A 19,177-nucleotide genomic window follows, 5' to 3' on the forward strand; every position below is an offset into this window, starting at 1 on the left:
AACTTAGACCAGGGCCTGTTATGAAGTTAGGGTTCAGTAAGGTTGGGCATCATGTTGGTTTAATGAAAGTGCCTTGTCCTCAGTCTTCCCAGTTCATTATCGTACAGAGTTGACAATGGGGCTGGAGGAGGCACTAGGAGGCAAGTGGCTGAAACTTTGGTCATACCTGCCCTTGAGATAAAATGTTCCTTTGAATATAATGGTCTAAACAGGTAAACATTTCCCGACACCATCCCCCTTAAATATTTTCCCAGACTTCAGCCAGTGTTTCCCCAGCCCTGGGTCAGGACCAATTCCTCACTGCCCCTCCCCGCCCCCGCCCAGAGTTTCGTCTCCTCTCTCTGTTTTTTCCCCTTCCTCCCTCTCCACTCAGCCCTGACCCATGTGTGCCCCCCATCCTAGCATTTCCCACTGCAGGAGGCTCCCCAGGGGGCAGTGGAAATGAGAATTAAAATTCTGGGCCTCTTGGCCTTCTCACCTCAAACTTGGCTTTTTTTTTTTTTTTTTAAAGATTTATGTGTTTATTTATTTGACAGAGAGATGGATTGAGAGTACAAGCAGGAGAGGGAGAAGCAGGCTCCCCTCAATGCAGGGCTTAATCCCAGAACCCCAGGATCATGACTTGAGCTGAAGGTAGAGGCTTAACCGACTGACTGAGCCGACTGACTGAGTAACCTCTGAAACTTGGCTTCTAATGCTTGGTAAACTTACGGCCTTGCTAAAAGCAGCCGGATAAGCTGTTGTGGGTAAAAAACATCCAGAACAGAGCCCAGATTCTTGGAGGAGCTCTGTCATTGCTTACAAATGCCAAGGAAAGGTTTAGAGATATGAGGAGGCTTGAGATGGCGTCATCATCAGTGAGCCAGGGGCAAACCCTCTGGCATGGAAGGTCTGCCTGTCGCAGTCTGGGCAGAGTCTGGGAGGCTGAGCCAGCAGGAAGTTGGGGGAAGCCCATCCCACCTTATCATGAGCCCCTAGCACCTGCCCCTGACTTCTGATCTCCCCAAAGCTAGGGGGATAGCTCTTCTGGATGTACCACGTGGCTAGCATTGGGGCCTCTGTGTCTGGGTGATTTCCCCCAAGGTACCATTCCACGTTGGGAGTCCATTGATGGGTTATCAACAAGAGGAACCGCTTTCTGGGCAGCCCTGCCACCTTCCTCCCCTACCTCTCCTATCCTGCTCCTGGCCTTTGTCCCACAAGGAAAATTTACCTGAGGTGGGGGCAGGGAATACCCAGCAGCCATCACTGTCCCTGCTCCCTGGGTACCTCCCCTCCTGGTGCTATCAGCCTAACAGGAAGGAGGCCTGGATAGGAAACTAGGAACCTTACCCTCCAACTCTGCCCTAGCTTTCTGGGGGAGCTGAGAAGGTCACTCTCCTTGCCTAGGTTCAGATGCCCCCCTGGCTGGTTGGACTGACAATCTCTAAATCCAGCTGCGATTCCAGGACCACTGGGCTGGTAGAAAGCAATTCATTCCATTAAGGTTTCTCTACATCTATACATACCTTGTCTCTGGGCTCTGTTTCTTTGTTGGAAAAATAAGCAAACTGGACTGTTTGACTTCCAAGCTCTCTTTGCTCTAAGAACTATGATCTAATGATCTGCATGACAGTTTTCATTTTTTTAGATTTATTCATTTTAGAGCAAGCGAGAGAGAGTAAAAGAGAGAGACAGAGCACGAGCAAGGGGAGAGGCAGAGGAAGAGGGAGAGAACTTCAAAGAGACTCCACGCTGAGCATGGAGCCTGATGTGGGGCTGGATCTTGGGACCCTGAGATCACGATTTGAGCAGAAATCAAGAGTTGGACACTCAACCAACTGTGCCCCCCAGGCACCCCCTGACAACGGTTTCATACAGTGGACAGGACAGGTACTGATAATCCCCACAAAAAATAAGGAAACTGAAGGCCAAAGATGTAAATTTCCCGAAGGTCAGGATCAAAGCTGGGGCTTTTTCTAATTTTTTCTACTCATTCATTTATTCCATATTTGTTAAGAACATGCTATGCTATGAGGGGCACCTGGGTGGTTCAGTCAGTTAAGCGTCTTCCTTCCGCTCAGGTCATGATCCGAGGGACCTGGGATTGAGCCCCGCATTGTGCTCTCTACTCAGCCAGAGCCTACTTCTCCCTTTCCCTGCTGCTCCCCATGCTTGTCCTCTCTCTCTGTCAAATAAATAAAATCAAACAAAAACAAAAACAAACCCACACTATGAGCCACTTGCTTTTAGCAAGGCCTTAAGTTTACCAGGCATTAGAAGCCAAGTTTCAGAGGTACCTGGGCAGCTCAGTCAGTCGGTTAAGCCTCTACCTTCAGCTCAAGTCATGATCGTGGGGTCCTGGGATTAAGCCCTGCATTGCGGGGAACCTGTTTCTCCCTCTCCCTCTCCTGCTCCCCCTGCTTGTACTCTCAATCCGTCTCTCTGTCAAATAAATAAATAAATAAATAAAATCTTTTTTTTAAAAACAAAGCCAAGTTTTTATTTCCTAAACTTCATTCATTTACCACCTCCATGATCTTCGCCATAATAACCTAACCCATTAAATACATAAATAAATAATATTTACTCAATATTTTGATTAACTTTTTAAAAAACATAAACTTAGGTCAAAAAGGAAACTTTGTATCATTCCTGTAAATAAAGAAATAGTATCAATTGCTAAAAATACAGAAAGAAAAACAAATACAAAGACATTCTTGATTTCTGGTGCCAGGCCCCAGTTCTGGCTCCAATCTTATGATAAGTTCATATGCTCTTTCTGGGTCTCTGTTTTCTCTTCTGTAAAATGGAATTGTTGGGAGATATTATATGCGAGATGCCTGGCTCTGAGCTGCCATGGAACAGGTACGAGACTTCTGGGCTAGTGTTGATTCTGTTGCTGCTGACATGGTCTCCTCTCTGCCCTGGACTTGATCGCCTCCTCACCTACAGGAAAAAGTGGCTGCAGGAAGATTGGAGCTTAGATACTGAGGATGGCAGGGATCTGGGGGACCCAAGATCACTGCCTTCGAGTCTCTGGCAATTGTGGGTTAGAGGCATAAATTGCTCCGGGCAGCACTAAGTGTCACTGAGAATACCCTTGGCTTGGTGGCAGTGAGTTCTTTGTCACTGGAGGCATTCAAACAGAGCTTGGGGGCTTGGCAGAAGATTGTCAGAATTACACTCAGTCTGGTTCTCAGGGAAAGGGAGCAAATCCTTCCTCCTCCTGCCCATGAGGTACTGGTCCCTGGGGAGCAGGGATGGAGCCCATAGCATTCAGCATCTGCTGCTGTCCACCCCCCCTCACATTTATCTAGAATTTTAGAGTTTCCTGTGTACTTTTCAACTACTGTCTCATATGACCCTCCCAGCACGTGGTGAGGGAAGCCGGGGGAGACAGGGTCTGCCTGCTAAGGAGCAGGCGGATACACGGGGGTGGGGGTGGGGGGTGGAGGGGCAAGTGACTTGTCCAATGTCAGGAGGGTGGAGTCTTGAACCCAGGCTGTCTGGCTCCAGTGCCTGGGAAGAGTGGCTTCCTCCTCTGTCACCCAGGAGACTTGTGGCTGGGACTCTGTTTGGGACAAGTCAGCATGAACCCTGACTGGCCCCTTCCTTGTCAGGAGAAAAGAGGTAACAGCCCCTGTCCATCGGAGGCTCCCCTCCCGGAAGCCACCCCTCCCAGGCCATCCTCTGCTTCTTTTGGTCCTAGCCAAGGAGACAGTCCAAGGACAGGGAAGAGAGCTAGCAGGGAAGAGTGCCGTGGGAGGAGAGAGGGCAGGGAGAATCAGACACACAGGTGGGCAGTGACAGGATAAAGATGGATAGAGATGTGTGGAGATCCGAGGAAAGCCCGGTAGACAGACACAGAGAGAGGGGCAGGAGGAAGACCACAGAGAGACACAGAACGAAGTTGCAGCCAAGGATAAAGACGACTGGGATACACGCGCACAGAGCGGAATCCGCCCGACCTCGCAGAGAGGAAGGGACAGAGGGTCCCCGCGGGAAGCCAGGAGGTGGAGAGGGCCGGGGAGCGCGGGGGGGGACCGGGAACGCGCAGGCAGATGCCTCCCACCTCACCCGCCCCGCCGTCCCTCCCGAGCAGCCGGGCGTGGGGGGCGGGGGACTGGGCAGCTTCCCGGCAGGGGGCGCCCTGGCCGCGTGGCCGGGTCGCCCGGCAGCGCTCCGGCGGGGGCGGGGCGGGGGCGGGGTAGGGGAGGGGGAGGGCCGGGGCCCTGGCCGGGGACGGGGCCGGCAGCGGGGGCGGGGGCCGGCAGCGGGGGCGGGGGCGGGGGCGGGGGCGGATTGCCCCGGCTGCTAGCCGGGCCCCTCGGCCGCCTTTATAAGCCCGCGGGGGAGGTGGCCCCGGCAGCGTCGCGCTCCCGCCACTCCGCGCCTTCGGTACTAGCGCACCGACCCCACGTCGCTTGTGCCAGGACAGACCCTCGCCCACGAAGTCCGTTCAGGTAAGGACTCTGTGCTGTCCTCCGGCTCCCTGGGAACGTGGTCGATCCCGGCCCCTCCTACATCCTCCGCTTGTCCGGGGGTGGCGGCGAGGATGGATATAAATGTCAGGGCGCGGACCTCCGCGCCTCCACACCACCCAGGGCAGCCTTTTGGGGACCCTCAGGCACCTGTTCTGTTCCGGTTTTCGCTCGCATCCGGGGCTCCCGGCAGCGTGCTGGGCTGGGCTGGAGGTTGGACGTGGCGCCCGCGGGGACCGCGAGCTAAGGGGACCGTGCTTGGGATCGCTGCTGTAGTCCTGGGGTTACCTGCCTCCCGGGTCTCTGCCCGGGACTTAGACCTTTCATCTATGCCCCTCTCCCTGGCGTCCCGTGACTGAGCAGCCCCGAGGATACCCCCTTGGCGGGAGATCAAGAGACTCAGGCTGCCAACCCCAGCACCCAACCTAGTGCCCTGCCATGCCTCCCACCTGGGAGCCTCTAGATCACGCCACTGCCGCTTGGGGAGGAGGCCAGTGCGTCCAGGTGGGGTCCAAAATAGTTTGGGCCAGAGCCCGGATGAATAGAGCGAGGGAGGCGCTGAGGGTCCCAGAGCCGCATGATGGGGGGCGGGAGGAGAGGGGATCTCTGGCGAGTGGATGTTTATCTGGGAGTTGGGGTGGGCACAGCGGCCGTGGGGGCAAAGCTCTGGAGCCCTGGAAGCCGAGGGAGCCCATGATTCACCTCTGGCAGTGCTCAGGTGAGTGGGTCGCCCAGAGTTGTTTCCCATGCCCACTTTAAATAAAAAACAGTTCAATGCCTGGTCACAATGTTGGTAGTGGATGCTGAGAAAAAGCCCCATCATTGTCCCTTCTGACCCTTTTCCAACACATAATGGGGTAGGGGCCTTTACAAAGGCCTCTGGCTGGAGGAGAAAAAACGCTGGAGATCAAAAGAGGGGGCCATTCTCAGGCCAGAAAGGGCTTTGGACCCTGGGGAAAGCTGCGGGGGGGGACAGGCTTCCCAGGGAGGCGAGGGTCGTTTCCCACACGAGCCAGGACAAAAGCTGTTCATTGAGTGCCTGCTGTGTGCCAGGCCTGCTCCAACACTTCACACGCATCATCTGGTTTACAGATGGGGAAACTGAGGTTTATAGACATTAAGGAAGTGATGAGACTAGGATTCTAACCCAGACTCTAACCCACACAACCTTAGCTTCCCGATTCTACTCTACCACCTAAGAGACGAAAGAGCAGAGCCTTAGTTCTGGCCTCCATTCCTGCCCACCCTCCAAACCTGCTTCCTCTTCAGTCCTCCCCACCTGTCCATCTGGGCCCTCTGTCTCTTTTTTTCTTCCTGAACTTCATGCCTCTGAATTCACTAAGCAGAACACAGCTCCCCAGCTTTCCCACCCCTGGAGTGAGATCAGCGTGAGTGGCCCCGTCTGAGGCACCACTTGTAAATGGCGAGCGTGCCTCGTGTATAAGACTCTTGTGAGGAATAAAACTGAACTGAGGCCAGAAACAAAATACTATCTTCATTCAGGAAATACGAAGCTTTGTGCCAAGCCCCTTCTAGGTGCTGGCCAAGGAGCAGAGGAGAGAACACAGCAATATTTGGACATTTGCATAGAATTGGAATCCAGAAATTCACAAGGGAGGAGGAGATTAAAATGCAGTAACACGTGTAAGATTGGTTGCCTAACATTTTGTTCTCCCTCAAAGATCAGGCACCCTAGCTGTGTGACCAGAGATGGTTCTGTCCCCTATTATGCTTCGATGTTTTCCTTTAAGCTGAGGCCATCAGTAAACTACCTACCCGTGGTGAATTCTGGATATGACTAATGCGTGCAAGGTGTTGAGCTGGTGTCTGTGCTTAAGAAAACATTGGCTCCAGTGAGCTCTAATCTCAGCAAAAAATGCAACCCTAACCCTGGGTGTATGGTTATGTCACTGCCCCTGACGCCTGGTCACCCACCTTCACCCGGGCTCTGCCCAATCTTTGATGAGCTGCCCTAGAGGGTGGCACGGTGCCATTGCCCATACTCAGAAGCTACCTATCATCCGAGACACAGCCTAGGTCAGGAGCCTGGAGTTCTGTGCCGGGCACGGGTCCAGGCTTTTACCTCTGCAGGACCTCCTGCCCTCTGTCTTACCGTGTCCCAGCTTGGAAATGGAATGAAACGGAACTCAGCCCCTGCCTGTCCCACTGGACATTACCTATCTGACCCTGCAAGCTAGGTGCTGTCTTCGCCTTACATTTCCTGGGAGGAAACTGGTCTTAGGGGAAGGGATTTGCCCAAGGACACTCAGATGCTACCGGGCGGAGCTGGGATTGAGGGCCCAAGTGGTGAGAATTCCAAGTCTGGTGATCTCTGTGTTATACCCATCTCCAGGGATGAGGGTGTCTAAATCCAGGAGCAGGATCCAGTAGCACAGACCAGAGACCTTGAAGTAGGCCCAACTGAAGTTATCGATACAAACCCCAGAATTCGAAGAGAGCTTTGCGGGGAGAGTGAGCGAGCTGGGCTGAGAACCAGCGCTCGGAAATCTGCACAGGGCCTCAGGAATGCTGACTCAGCTTTCCCAGGGCAACGTAGTCTCCGGCAGGCTGGAGCTAGGCTGGGCCGTACGGCTTCATTTTTCTTCCATCCCTTCTAGAGGTATCCTGACTTTAGGGGGCAGGGAGCAGTAGCTTGCTGTGGGGAGGAGATTGGAGGTTCATTCCCAGCATTCCTATGTGACCCTGAACCAGTTACTTTCCCTCTCTGAGCCTCAGAAGAAGAAATCATCTGTAATGTGGGTTAATAAGGGACCAGCAAGATCATAAATGGTTTTCCAACACTGGGATGAACCGGTGTTGGTGGCTGAGAAGTTCTGTGTTCCCAGGGTATTTTCCTTCACCACTAGCAGGTGATCCATAGGGCATGGGAGAGACCCTGTTTAGGTGAAAGGCCCGGACACCAGGGGAAACCTTGGCTTCTGGGTCAGTATCTTGGGTTCCAGTCCTCGCTGTGTGACCTCAGGCAAATCAGTTGGCCTCTCGAGTGCTGGGTTCACAGTCGGCCCTTAGCAACTTTGGTAGAATGTTTAGGGTCCAAAGAACATTCACGTGAACAGTCTCTATGTTTTCCACCTCCCTATACCTCCCCCCAACAGTTCATGATTGCTCCCAGAAAAAGTTCGTGCTTAAAGTTTTCCATGCTGAAATTCTCAACCTCACTGTGGCATGAAATCAATTGTTTGCATTTAATTTGACTTCTCAAATTAAGGGGTAAAATTTGAGAGGAGGGTAGGGGGTTGGGGGAGGAGATGAGGAAAATGAAGTTAAACCAGATGTGTTTTTGTTTAACTGTCGGATGGTGGTTAAACTGCCTGAGTATTACCATGGTTCTTTCTGGATTCCAGTAACCAGGAGTCAGGTTTCACTAAAAATTGTAGTGTGCCTTCCCAGCGAATGTGGGCTTGCCTTCCTCATTATTATTATTATTATTATTATTATTATTCTATATTCATCTGTGGCCACAAAATACTGAGCAGTGAGAATACCTCACAGATGCCTGGGATTTCAGAGCTGGAAGGTGTTTAGCAGCTAGCTCGGTCATCTAGCTGCTGTGCAGATCAGGGAGATGGAGGCCTAGAGAGGGGAAGGAATTTACCCAGAGTCACCCAGCTGCTTAGAGGGGAGCTGGACTGGGAATTCAGTCTTTCGGTTCTAAGGTCCACGACTTCCTTTAAAGTAACCAGTGTTGGGACGCCTGGGTGGCTCAGTCGGTTAAGCTGCTGCCTTTGGCTCAGGTTATGATGCCAGGACCCTGGGATCGAGTCCCGCATTGGGCTCCTTGCTCAGCAGGGAGCCTGCTTCTCTCTGCCTCTGCCTACTTCTCTGCCTGCTTGTGCACTCTCTATCTCTCTGACAGATAAATAAATACAATCTTAAAAAAAATAAAAGTAACCAGTGCTTTGGATTTGGTCAGTCTCGTGTCTGTAGTACATCCACAGTGTATTTAGTTTTTGAAAAGAAAGCTGTTCAGGGAGGATGCAGATGGTGTGGATTGGTAGGAAAATAATCTTCTACTCATTTGAGAGCAGGGCCTGAGTCATGAGGGGTTGATACACTACTGGTAGGACCTTGGGCAAGTCCCCTCTCTGAGCCTCCCTGTCCTTGTTGGTAAGCCCAAATGCCTGACATCCCCAAGACTAGGAATGTCTCTAATTCAGTGAACTGACTTTCCCATATTTATGGCCCAGGTCATGGCAGGCCTAGACAGGCCTAGGGCGCAGATTGCCCTCCAAACGGGGCAGGGGACAGCTGTGGCCGATTGTTGGCTTCTGCAGTGATTTAAAGACCTTGATTTTGTTGTTGCTGTTACTCAGCCACGTGATTTCATTCTACTTTTCTTGAAAGACCAGGGGATGTGGCCACACTGGGCTGCATCCCAGCTGTGTCGCCATGGGTGGAGCTGAGTAACAGCCCCTCTGTCCACTTGACGACAGTCCCCACGGCTCCCTTCTCCCTCACGCCCACTTGTCTCATGGACATGACCTCCTTGCCTTCTGAATTTGCAGTTTCTGGGTGAGGTGCTTTGAGGCTTTGGAAGGAGGTCTCTGATCCCATCCGAATGAGGGCATGGGGTTTGGGTTGGCCCTCAGGGAGCTCAGGGTAAGAATGTGGGACACGTGGAGAGCAGTCCCTCCTTCTGTGGCAGGAGCTTTCTTCCTGCTCTGGTGGTCCCTGGGAAGAGTCTAAGGGCTCTAGAGGTCTAAGGGTGATGGCAACAGCCTGTCAGGACCTAGATAGCTGGCCCGGGGCCTACCCACTTGGGGACAGGCAGCCCTTGGTCCTTCAGGGTACAGATGACACAGCTCCTTCAGGGAAGGGACTCCCTGGACTAGTACCCGTTCACCTACATGCTCTCAGCTGCCCTCCGTGCCGCTGTCACTCATCCCCGAGACAGGGAACACTGTCTTGCACTCTGAACTCAGGGCTCTGTTGGGCCACCTTTGCTGAGTGCCAAGGCCTAGCCATGACAGGCAGGCATCATGGTGGCAACACAGACCTCCAAGTCACTGTGTCTGAGCTTAAGTAAGGGCAGTGTGGCAGGCCATGAAGCCTTATGGTCAAATACAGGGGGTCTGAAAGCAGCTGCCTGGACGGAAGATTCTAGAAGGTCACCACAACTGTTCTGGGGGTACAAGATGAACAAGGAGGTCAGTTACCCCACCTGACAACCTGATAGTAACCACGGGTCCCCACATGGTCCTCCCACTTGCGGAGGAGCTCAGAAATGGGCCCCGTGTGGGTTTGTATTTTATAAGTACCTGCTGGGGCACCAGGCATCTTGAACATTATCTCTGATCCCTTCTCTCTTCCCCACCTCCTGCCCTTTTGCAGTCGAGACTGAGGTTCAGAGGGTAGACATGCCGGGGTCAAACCCTTCCCCAGTACTTTTGACCCAGGGAAGGGAGGAGAGGGGAGGGGAGGCTGGGAGGCTATTTCTGGGAAAAAGACCTCCAGGACAACTCCCCTTTCCCCAACCCAAAGTCCCGTGGAAGTATCTTCACTCTCCCAGACCTCAGTTTGTGGTTTGGGTGAGTGAATTTCATGAGGTCAAGTATGTAAGCTGCCCGGCAGAGCTCAGCAAACATTTTATGTTCTTTAAAAAAGTGTTTAGGTGGCTTTTATTCGAAAAGCCATAAATCCAACCTTTAAAAGGATCTGTCATGGGACTTTTTGTTAAGTCAATCTCTTGCCTCCTTTGATCTACCTTTTCACTTTGTCTAGGAAACAACAAGGGTGGGAGGTGTCTTCTCAGATCTCAGGCTGAGGCTCCCAGGTCTCTGTCCTGTAATCCCCCAGGCCTCTTGTAGGCGGTCACTGAACCGTGTCAGGCTTGATCTGCCTGAGTATCGTTTGTCAATTTCTCCCTCCACCTGTGCCCACGTTGACTTACCACCAGCTCCTTAGCATACAGGAGTTAATAACTTACCCATCTGCCACCATTCTGGGCAGAAAGTGTCTCAGCGGATTCTGAGTCTGCCTCTCCTCCCTCACTCTTTAGCACTGTTGTAGGTCCTGTTTTCTCTGCCTCCTTTAGTAAGTGTCGCCCACTCCCCGTGCCATATGTCCCAACGCTCACTAATACCTACTAGCATTGCCAGGCCAGGGGTGGCCCACTGCCTCACCTGGAATTGCTCATTTGGTCTTAACAGCAGCCCTGGGTGGCCAGGGCTATTATCCCCAATTTACACAGGAGGAAACTGAGGCACGAAGTCCCCTAGTATTCCAATATACGTTTGTCCCCCAGTATTGCCAATCCATCCACTCATTGCTGCTTCCTTTTCTGTGACATCAATGATACAATCCATTTTCCTAGGAGAATCTGGTTCCTTCCTTACTATGAAATCATCAAACTTGATAATTCATGTTTCGGTTCAGTTAGCCAGCTATCAAGGATGAAAAACAGGGCTCCTCCCGACAGCCCTTCCAAACCCTTGCCTGGGTCACTTGAGTATTTTTTTTGTGTGAAAATGATGTGGGTTTTTTTTTCCCCCTTTAACCTAATCCTGATAATTAATGTCTAAGGGCTTACTCTGCGTCAGGAACACGGAGCTCATCTCTTTGAATGACTGTAGTGTGTTTTTTCCTTCTCTCCATTTTACAGAGGAGCAAACTGAAACTCAGTGAAGCTCTAACTTCCCACGACACACAGCTGCAAAGGGGAAAGAGAACCAAATCCTGGTCTCACGTGGTCTTGCTTCATCTGATTAGCATCTGAATTCAAATCTTTGTTTGTATACAAGCCCTCAGGGGATGGTGCTGTCTACATTTATTTTCACTGGAACCATCTGCCTCTGGGGTTTGCAAAGTGTGGTAGGAGGCCCCAGGGGTGGGGGTGGGGAACCGAGTAGGCGGTCCTCTTCTGGCTTCTGTTCTGCTTCTGTTCTCTCAGACAGTGGGTCTCAATGGACCTGGACACCTCCTTTCTGGTCCAGAGGAAGGAAGTGACAATCGTGGTGGGAAGCAACCTCAGAAAGCCAGAGGAGGCTGAGTTTGAATCCCTGCCCTTTTTCATGCTTTGTGATCTTGGGCAAGTCCCTTTCCCTCTTGGCTTCCAGTTATCCCACCTGACAACTAGGACTTGTATTGAGGCAAGGCCTTCAGGGCTTTTCTAGCTCTTTTGCGGCAAATAGTTACACTGACTCCCAGTCAGATACCATCACTCAGCCATGGCTCTTTTTTTTCCCCCAACTTCAGGGCCTTCTAAATGCAGTCCTGCAGCCCTTTTCACCAAATTAGAGTTGGCACGAGACTGAAGGATATCCCAGAACCAAATTAGATCTGGTCATTGCATGGAGGGTGGAGAAGGGACAGGCCCAAGGAGGCCCTAGGTCATTGTCCTCTGGCTCCTCAGTCTCCTTTCCTTGTACAGGAAAGCAGGAGGCGCTCAGAGCTAGACTGAGCCAGAACTCCCCTCTGGTGCCAGGTGGGGACCTTTCCTGGGGTGCACCGTGGTGCCCATGTTTAGTCCTCAAGGGGGGGGGCGGTGCTGGCTTCTAGGGATGTGATGACCCAGGTTGTATAGTGAGAGTGGAAAGAAAGAGGCTGGTTGGTCCTGAAGAGTTACGCTCACCCCTACCCCACCCTCTATGATAGTACTGTTATGCCCCCAAAATGGGTCCATGATTAAGAGCAAGACTGATAGAAAGCGAAGGTCAAGCAAAGCTTTATTTCGTGCCAAGCATCAAGAATCAAACTGACCAGCCAGGGCCACGCCTCTTACAAGAGGGCGACCTTTCTCTGTTTCACAGACTAGCTTTTAAGGGCAAAGGCCATGTGGTCGGGCCTGGCCACGCACAGGTGGCCAATGAGATTGTATCATACAGAGAAAGCCGCACAGTGATGTTAGGTGACCAATTGAATTACAATTTACCCTATAATAGCCATTTGACCTAGCCTATCACACCTTGGTAACTAGGGAGACAGTGTGCATCCCCCCACTGATTGGATGTCTCCACCTGGCCTGACCCACCGTTGTATCTGGGCTTTGTTACCTGGAGCTGGTTCCTGGGACTTGTTTTTAAGTGAAGTCCTCTGGGGAAAGGGGAGCAGGGATAGTTTAAGGGTTAAACAACGTTATTATTTTAACCTTGATGGAAGCCTCTAGCTAAATAGGTCCTTACAGTACTAATGGTAGTAAGAATGGTAGAGTAATAATAGTGGAATCACTAACATTTGGGGCGTCTGGGTGGCTCAGTCGGTCAAGTGTCTTGTCTGCCTTGAGCTCGGGTCATGACCTTAGGGTCCTGGGATGGAGCCCTGCATGGGGCTCCCTGCTCATCGAGGAGTCTGCTTCTCCTCCCTCAGCTGCTCCCCCTGCTGTGTGCTCGCTCCCTCTCAAAAATTTTAAAAATAAATTTAAAAAGAATTAATGACTTTCGGATATATTTTGAATATTTATCATGCACCGAGCCATTCTGGTTAAGTGCTTTGTTGTATATACACTTTTAATCGTTCTAGCGACCCACTCTCCAAGCGAGGGAAATGACTCAGAGGTGAAGCAATGTGCCTGAGTTGCCGGGCTGGTGAATCCAGGACTTCTGCCCAGATTTTAATTCACGTTCTTGTGTCCCTGCCGCTGGCTCCCTCCCTGGCTTCGCACTTGCTCTTCCCCAGCCCAGCAGCAGATGCCTCCTTTGTGATGGGGCCACCCCTTTCCCTGGGGAGGGCGCCCTTCCCTGCAAGACACCTCCCACCTACCAATGAGTACAGCCCGGCAGATGGCATCTTCCCTTTGGCAGGTTAGAAAACCTGGGGTCCCAAGGAAAGAAAAGGTCATCCCTGCTCCAGGGGATTTAGTGTTCTACCTGTCCCCTAGGCCTCGTGTGAATCGATGGCCCCAGGGTGCAAAGGCAAGCAGCTGAGAGGGGCAGCTGACTGAGGGGGGCGGGCCTGGCCTTCCCAGCTCTGGTTCCGGTTCTAGCTTTTGTTCTAATCAGCCACGTGATGTGGGGTGAGTTACTGTGAGACTCCCAACCTCAGCTCCTATCATATTTTTCCATTTTTAAAGCCCATTTATTTATTTATTTGAAATCTCTACGCCCACTTATTTATTTATTTGAAACAGACTCGTGAACTCGCAACCCTAAGATCAAGAGTCATATTCTCTGGAGCACATGATGGGCTCAGTCAGTGGAGCATACGACTCTTGATCTTGAGATCTTGAGGTTGTGAGTTCAAGCCCCACATTGGGTGTAGAGATTACCTTAAAAAAAAAAAAGGTCCATGCTCCACTAACTGAGCTGGCCAAGTGTACTTTTAAAGCCCTTTCTTATTCGTGAACTCACTGGATCCTTAAAACAGCCCCCCCAAAATACTGTCTTCATTTTGCAAAAGGGGAAAATGAGAAAATGAGGCTTAGGTCAAACCAATGGCAAAAATTAGCCCCAAATTCAGATCAGGATCCCAGGCCAATGAGGCCAATGCTCTTTCTCCAGATGTATGCTGAAGACTTACAATCTGATTGTCTATGGGGTATCTGCCTCGGAGTATGGTTTTTCTGGAGGGCAAGAATCTCATCGAATCCTTGGTGAACTCCAGTGTCTAGCAAGGTGCCTGCCTTCGGCATATGCGTGTCATCCTTGAGTTAAGGAGAGGCTGCTGCACCTGGCAAGGCTTTTCCCAGCCCAGCTGGACTCTCTCACCACAGGGAAACCTGTGGAGGCTGGTCCTGCTGGGTGTGACACCTGAGCTACCCCAGGAAGAGCCTGGCTGCCCTTCCGTTGATGTCTTCACATCTCCGCTGATGATACCAACTCATAAATAGTTTGGTAGTGATTGGCAGCAGGACAAGTCAGTTTCCTTATGGGCAGCTCAGGCCCTTAGGTATGGGTTCTCCCAACGACTTCTGACCGGTCTTTTCGTCCGTTTTATTTACAGATGTACCCTCACCTCAGTGCCAAACAACTTTAACTTCCTTTTTTTTTTTTTTAAAGATTTTATTTATTTATTTGACAGACAGAGATAACAAGCAGGCAGAGAGGCAGGAAGAGAGAGAGGAGGAAGCAGGGTCTCCGAGGAGCAGAGAGCCCGACGCGGGGCTCGATCCCCGGACCCCGGGACCACAATCCGAGCCGAAGGCAGAGGCTTCAACCCACTGAGCCACCCAGGCGCCCCTAACTTCTTTAATAATAATAGAAATGGCTGTCATCTGCTGCATCAATGTGTACTGTGCTTTTTGGCACATAGTACACAATGCATATTTGATGAATGAATGAACTTGCGCATCACACCCCCAGGCAGGGGCCTCAACAGAGGTTTCCAGGAAGGGGAACCTGCCTGTCACTTCACCCCTGCCTGGGGTAGCCCCTACCTGTGTCAGCTCCCTAATTGCCCAACACTGCCCACAGCCAGCAGCAGCAGAGATTAGCATCTTTCCCGGTGAGGAGAAACCGTGACCGCTTGGAAGGAAGTATGGCTGTGATCCGGAGTACCCAGAGGCAGGTGAGGCTCAGGGCAGTTCAGTAACTTGCCCGGGGTCACAGAACTGTGAAGCTGGCATTTGGACCCAGAGCCTGGAGTCTTTCCTCTTGTTCCATCCCAATCTGCTGAGCAGGTTGGTTTTGGCTCTGGTGTGTCTGTCTACGGATGTCTGGTCCAGAGTTCCAGGCCTGACTCCAAACAACCTCAATGTATTTAGTAATGATAATAAGAGTGGTCTTTCACCGAATCCCGTAAGTGTGCTTGGCCTGCTAAGTAAGTGTTCGACACACCCTTCTCTGTTTGGGTGACTTAGCCTCCCCATCGAGTAGGGACAAATCGCTGGTTTTAAAGGTTAAAGAGTAGAAGCACAGCAGGGGGCTCAAGGTCATGCAGCTCATAAGCAGTTAAGCCAGAATTTGAACCTAGGCAGCCTGGCTCCAGAGTATGGGCCCGTAATCATTTAATACTAGATAAATCTCTGCAGGCCAGATGTGTAAACTCCTGAACCTCCTGGTTTTTCCGGAGCCAGACTCGGGGAGGAGGTACAAGGCAGAAACAGACTGCATGACACTGAGCCGAGGAGTGCAAAGTTTATCTGTCCCCTGCGTGGTTCCTGGAGGCAGGGAGAAATGGGGGTGGGGGGCACAGCAGGGCAGTCCCGGTGTCTCTGGGATCCTGGGTCAAAGGAAGGCCAGGGCAATTAGCAGACTGAAACCACTGCTAACTCAGAAACCTCAGTGGGAGATTGGCCCCAGCCTCGGTCCAGGAATCTGGCCTCCGGCCTGACCCTCCTGGGTTTCTGTCCCACCCTCCTAAGGTCTTCCTGGGTTGGGAAACGTCAGAACGCTGGCTTAAGTGAGAACCTGGCACTGAAATTTCCTCTTTCACGGAATCCCCGGGCTGGCCTGCCTGTCCCATTTCCTACCCCCAAAAGGAAGTGGATCCTGTCCCGTAGGGTAGCTACGTGATTGGATTTGCCCAACCAGCACCTGGCCACAGAGAGCTCAGCTGTGCAAGGCCTCTAGCTGGGGCAATGAGACAGGCCAGCCAACCTTCTCAGCCAGTCACGGAGGGTGAAATACGGGCAGAACGCCTGTCTTGTTGGTTTGGCTAAGGCAGGCCCCAGAGGATTCCTGTGAGAGGCCAGTACTGGCCTGTGGGTTTGTCCCCTCTGAGGCCTGAAGTGGCTCCTGGGGTGGGGAGGGAGGGAGAAAAGGAATTCCCCTGCTCCACCATATTGCTCGATATTCCGATGTTCCGGCTTGAGTGGCCTTGCTCTTCAGCTCACCTGGGTGTGTCAGCTCACCTGGGTGTCGACTTCTTAGCACCTGTCAGGGTGGAGAAAGGAGGAAGCAGCGTCAGCAAGGGGGATGAGATGAATGCGGAGGACGTTCATTCATCCATTCATTCAACAAATATTTTATTAGCCCAGCTCCCTGCTGGGCCCAGGGCTAGGTGCTGGAATTCATGAGTGAATCTGGTCCAGTTCTTCCTTCAGAGAACGTCCAGTGTTTGGGGAGATGCTCAGGTGGACAGACCCCTGCAGAGTCCCAGGTGGTGTAGGATGAAGGAAAGTTCGAGAGCCGTGGGACCAGAGGGGGTGGGCCTCCTCACCAAGCCTTGGGTAGAATGACCACAAGGGATTTCTGGAGGAGGTGGCGTTAGATCTTTTTTTCCCCCTCCCTCCAGCAAATATTTTCTGAGGATCTTCTATAGGCAGGTGTGGTTCTAGGTACAGGGGGGTAGAGCAGCAACCACCACCAAGTCCTCCAGGAACTCCACGGTACTGGAAGAGACAGACCATAAAGTAAGTTAATTTCAGACAGTGGGAGTGCTGGGAAGAAAATAGGATTGTAAAATAGTAGGGGGACTGGGGAGTCGTGGGGGCCTCTTCACCTGGCAGGGCAAGGAAGGAAAGGATGTGAGACGGGGCCTCTGACCTGAAGGAGGAGGAGCGAGACCAGCGTCGTCCTGGGGAAGAGTGTTCCAGGCGGGGGATGGGCCAGCACCAAAGCCCTGAGGGGGTGGGGGGTGGGGGGAAAGCTGGGCGGACAAGGTGTGAGTGGTGAGTGGTGCGGGTGGGGGCCAGGAGGTGATGTCAGAGAAGTGGGCAGGACCCAGAGCTTGCAGACCTCCCAGCAGCTGTGGATGAATGAGCAGAGCAAGTAAGGGGTTGGATGATCTCCCGTTTGCTGGATGGCCCCGTAGGGTCGTGGGGTCCCCAGGCACTCAGCAGGGAGGCTGCTTGAGATGCTTTCCCACTGCCCCTCCCCCACCAGCACTCTCTCCAATCAGTAAATCAATCGATCAGTCTTGAAAATAAATAAATAAGTAAATCCATTTAAAGTCCCTATGAACCATCATCCACTACCAGGACTAGAATATTGACAGTAATTTACATATTCCTCTGAGCTCCTCCAACCTCTGCCAACTGCCTGTCTTCATGGGTGGGGGTCGGGGGGGGCGGGGGGGTGGAGGGTGGTGGTGTAATCACTCCTGAATCTAGGGTTTCCCATTCCCAGTTTTAAGTTCTCACATTTATTTATTTAGAAAGGTGTTACTTATTTGGGAGAGAGGATGAGCGGGGTGGGGGTATGAGCAGAGGGAGAGGAAGAAACAGAGTCCCCACTGGATGCAGGGCCCGCGGCCCATTCCAGGACGCCGAAATCCTGACTTGACCCCCAAGTCAGACGCTTAACTGACTGAACCACCCAGGTGTCCCTATATACACTGTACAGAGGTGTCCCGTATTTTATGTAATAATCTCCTTGGACTTGGTTGTAAGTGAATCTTACGTTGCTGAAATTGATCCGCTTTCTGCCTATGGCTGTATTTCTTTCATCGTTGTTTAAATAGACGCCAAGCGTGGAGCCAGATGCAGGGCTTGAACTCCCAACCCTGGGATCAAGACCTGAGCTGAGATTAAGAATTGGCCGCTTATGGGGCACCTGGGTGGCTCAGTGGGTTAAGCCGCTGCCTTCGGCTCAGGTCATGATCTCAGGGTCCTGGGATCGAGTCCCGCATCAGGCTCTCTGCTCAGCAGGGAGCCTGCTTCCCTCTCTCTCTCTCTCTCTGCCTGCCTCTCTGCCTACTTGTGATCTCTCTCTCTGTCAAATAAATAAATAAATAAATCTTAAAAAAAAAAAAAAAAGAATTGGCCGCTTAGCCGACTGAGCCATCCAGGCGCTGCAGTGGTTTGTTTGTTTGTTTGTTTTTAAAACTGTTTGCTGTATATGTCATTTATATACCAGCTAACTGTTTTAGAATTTTATTTAATTTCTTGTTGATGGCACTGGGGTTGTGTTCAGGTTTTTGCTAGTGTAGGAAAAGTACCTACGAAGATTCATGTGCATGTTCTCTAATGCATGCAGCTAGGACTTCTCTTGATGTATACCTAGCCACCGATTGTTGGGCCATAGGGCATGTGAAAATTTGTTCAGCGTTACAAGAGAAGAGCAAAATGGTTGGATCTCTTTGCACTCCCACCAGTAACGTATAAGAAGTTCTGCTCTTTGTGTCTTCTGTAACACGTGGTGTTGTCAGACTTCGTTATTTCCAACCAGTAAGTGTAACGACTTCTCATTGTAGACCTTGATTTGCAGTTCCCACATTTCTGGCGGGGTTGAGTAAGTGTGTAAGCCTATGTGTGAGTCTTCTTTTGGTAATGTGTTTTGCTTATTTTTCTATTTGTCTTTTTTTTGGGGGGGGGGCATTTTCTTACTGGTTTGTCATCGTATGAGTCTAATCGTATTTTGGAAACTGGACATTCTAAAATTGAATATAGGTCAATTTAGCAGTTTATTTATTTACAATTTTACTTAGTTGTGAGATAGAGAGCGCACAAGCAGGGGGAGTGGCAGGCAGAGGGAGAAGCGGGCTCTCCTGCTGAGCAAGGAGTGCAGTGTGAGCCTCAATCCTAGGATCCTGGGATCATGACCTGAGCTGAAGGCAGACACTTAACCCATTGAGCCAGTTAAGAGAGTTAAGAGAGAGGGAGAGAGCAGGGGAAGGAGCAGAGAGAGAGACAAGCAGACTCTGCAGTGAGCAAAGATCCCGATGTGGGGCTTAATCCCCAGACCTCAAGATCATGACCTGAGTCAAAACCAAGAGTCAGACACCACTGACTGAGCCACCCGGGTGCCCTGAGCACCTAACTTTATTTTTTGGACAGAGAGATTACAAGTAGGCAGAGAGGCAGACAGAGAGAGAAGGGGAAGGAGGCTCCCTGCTGAGCTGAGAGCCTGATGCAGGACTCAATCCCAGGACCATGAGAT

At 51.6% G+C, this 19,177-nt stretch overlaps 1 protein-coding gene across 3 annotated transcripts in view; it reads left to right on the plus strand.

The window, feature by feature from the left end:
- Window positions 1-3,457: 3,457 nt before the first annotated feature.
- Window positions 3,458-19,177, plus strand: part of ALPL (alkaline phosphatase, biomineralization associated) — a 56,630-nt gene continuing 40,910 nt past the window's right edge. The window contains exons 1-2 of one of the 3 annotated variants that reach the window (XM_082684623.1): window positions 4,273-4,445; window positions 14,443-14,590. The gene's annotated coding sequence lies outside the window, so the exon portion shown is untranslated. Of the gene's footprint in view, window positions 3,613-4,260; window positions 4,446-14,442; window positions 14,591-19,177 lie in introns of those variants that run through there. The other 2 variants (XM_082684624.1, XM_082684622.1) reach the window with 2 other exon arrangements.

The sequence above is a fragment of the Mustela nivalis genome (genome assembly GCF_964662115.1).
Source record: "Mustela nivalis genome assembly, chromosome: 10".
Classification (NCBI taxonomy): Eukaryota; Metazoa; Chordata; class Mammalia; order Carnivora; family Mustelidae; genus Mustela; species Mustela nivalis.